Source organism: Octopus bimaculoides, chromosome 9 (assembly GCF_001194135.2).
Source record: "Octopus bimaculoides isolate UCB-OBI-ISO-001 chromosome 9, ASM119413v2, whole genome shotgun sequence".
NCBI classification, from domain to species: Eukaryota; Metazoa; Mollusca; class Cephalopoda; order Octopoda; family Octopodidae; genus Octopus; species Octopus bimaculoides.
The window spans coordinates 51,553,640-51,557,078 of record NC_068989.1 but is presented as its reverse complement, the minus strand read 5'-3'; positions in this window follow the sequence as shown (position 1 = coordinate 51,557,078).

The following is a 3,439-nucleotide window of genomic DNA, read 5'->3' as shown; positions in this document are numbered from 1 at the left end:
ATATATATATATATATATATATATATATATACCATACAAATATAGAGGGTGTAATTCCCTCATAAGGGATCGTTAATAACAATCCGGATATCAACTGTTGTTAAACAGTCTGGTAAATTAAAAATTTAATAAATGAAAATAGGGAAGAAAAAATATAATAGAAACTTGGTTTATTTTATTTTTACTACAATGTAAAAGTAATGGAAAGAAAGAGTGATACATGTAAGAAGAAAGAAACCGAATGAACAAAACAACCAAAGTATAACTAAAAAATTCTACATATGTTTCAGTCCAAAAGTATGTTTGAATCGTCATCATTCAGAATATTTTAGATCTGAGAAACCATATTCTGCTGGGTATCTTCAGGGATAGAATGTATATTTTCCGCTCTTGAATTACGAAATAACTAATTTGAAGACTATATTTTTAAATATTCAAATGTAAACAACTTATCACACGTTTCATGTCATTGTTCGTTGAAATTTCTCTAAATCACCACAATGGATTTGAAAAAAATATCTATACATATTTAATTATATATGGGATGGTTTGGGCTGCCAAGGGTATTGAGGACAGAATGAGAGGTGAAATATAATACTGAGGGGAACAAAAGATAAAAGACCTTGAGAAATAAAAGGGAAAAGTAGTACTATATATAGTATAATAACTGTATATACTATATATACATTGATAAATATTTACACTATAATAACTATTAATTATTCATCATTTGTATTTACTAGCATATGAATTCCAATATTGATAGAAACAAAAACTTTGTCAATATTGGAATACATGTGTTAGTAAATACAACCGATGAATAATTAATAGTTATTTCGTAAGAGCACTGTGCACCATGCAACACAAGCAGGAGAACCCAGTCATGACATTCAGAGAGTCTCTGCTAAGTTTTAATAGTTTACCGCCTAACTCCCCGGACTACAACCCCCTTGATTATTATGTGTGGGTATAGTTGAGCGAGAGACTAACAAGACTCATTGTAAAACCAAAGATGAACTGAAGGCAGGAATTATGGCAGCATTCACCAACTTATACAACGAGACCTTCCAAAAGATTTGCAGGTGATTCCGAAGTCTTCTTGAGGCTGTTGTTGAAGCCAATGGCAATTTTATTGAATAAATTTACTCTTTAATATTTGAGTATATTTTTATGTAATTTTAGTATATATGTCTGTTAAAATGAGATGCCAGTATCATTTTCATTTTTGCGTAATTTAGACGACACTTCAATCACCGCACCTTGTATATATATATAGGTGTGTGTGTGTGTGTGTGTGTGTGTGTGTGTGTGTGTGTGTGTGTGTGTATCCGTGTATTTATGTGTGTATATCTTATTTATATTATATATATATATATACACACACACACATATATATGTATAATACACACGCACAAACACACACACACACACACACACATACATACATACATATATATATATATATATATATATATATATATATATATATATATATATATATATATATATACTTGCTTATGTACCCGGTAATTCCCGGAAAGCGGTGCTTATCCTTTGGTTCCGTTCTAACGGTTGTTTCGCTAATCCAATAACAATACAAAGTATGTTGTCATATAAAACGTCTTTTTTCTAGAGGATACCGAACTGTCCAACATAGGATTTTGTTTTTAGGAAATCCCAATAAGTTATGAATACCCAAATTGTGACGTCAATTATGTAATAACGTCAAATAAGTTACCCGATAGTAAGAATTCAAATAAAGTTGCCTCGAAAAGGGCTTTAATGCGTTCCAAGTGTATATAGAACTTAAGCGGATATACCAATAATGTATGTCTACCAAAATTGTGAAGCATGTTACATGATATGAGGCTAATGAGACATGAGATAATAACAATTCAAAATAAATAACTCTGAAAAGGGCTCTTTTACTTTCCCAGAGAATATTAACATCAGGGGCATTAGTTTTGAAACAGATTTACAATGAATGTAGAAGTAGACTGAAATTTAGTTCTATAGTCGACATACAAATAATTTTGCATATAGATTTTAAAATAAAATATCATGTAGATTGTCGATATATTTCCAAGACTTACAAAGACATCAACACAGCTATAAATATGAATTACGAAAATGCTTCTACATGTAAAAGCTGTGTGATCTGTATGAGAACAGTGCAGACTGCAGTGTAATTGATAGATAAATGTCGATTTCTGTCTGCTTGTGCGGGTGGTTGTTACATAGAGTACATCCTTACCAAACTGGAACACATATATCAATATAAATTAAGGTGTTCCTACATGTAAACATGGTGTGACATTTGTGTTGGCAGTGCATTTGTCTAAACGCAGAACAATTCTGCATGCAGTGCATGTCAATTGGCTGAAGTGACATGAAAAGCATCGACATTCATAGTATATTCGTGAATAAGACATTAACAGAAATATTTGGATCTATTGTTCAGGAAAATACTATCTAATTGATTAAGGGTTATACTGGGTAAATTGCGAAAATAGCTCTAACAGTTCAAATACTAAGAAATAGACATACTCAACTTGATTTATACCAAATAAAATCACTGATCTTGTCTGATATCTTCTTGTAAGAAAGTCCAAGTAATGTAAAACGCACACGTATTTTTACAACGGAACCACTTTCAATCTGTCACTGTGCCACTTTCTTGTAAAGGAGAACACGTAACGTAGAATGCACACATATTTATACAATGTAACAACTTGCAACTTCTCAGTATAACATTGCTTGCTTTGGATATGGCTTGACGATAATTAGGAAATTTAGCAGATATACAAATAGCTATATTTTGTTATTTATGAGAACAGAAATGTCAGGATAAGTCTTGCCTGTTTTTACATGTGAATTCTGCATAAGTGAGGTTAAATATCAAGAGGAGGTAAAACAAATCACTAAGGGTAGCTATTGTTCTGGCTGTCCATCTGTGAGGTGTTATTCTTTTTAACTAAATGGGAAAATTGAAGATTTGATTTCGATTCTAGTGCTAGCTGATTTGCAAACGAAAATGTATTCCACGCGTTTTGTTACAGCTTGATTAATAAATCGAGAAGTATATATTATACACCCATTCATTTATTATATATATATAAAAATGAAAGGGTTAAAGGAAAATATATTAGTTATATATGTGTATCTCTTCTAGAAGCAATAGCAATTCAATTATAGATTTTTATTAAACTTCAATGAACGTAGTAACAAACTGGATGTTACTGTAGCATGATTTGAAGAAAAAATGTTAACGGGTGTAGAACGCAACTTGACACAGACCGGCAAACAGACAACTTGATTTTATATATGTATAAGATAAGATATTAACGTCTATATGTGTATATGTGCATATGTATATACATATATACAAAAATATGTCAACATCTATACATATGTATGCACATATATATATATATATATA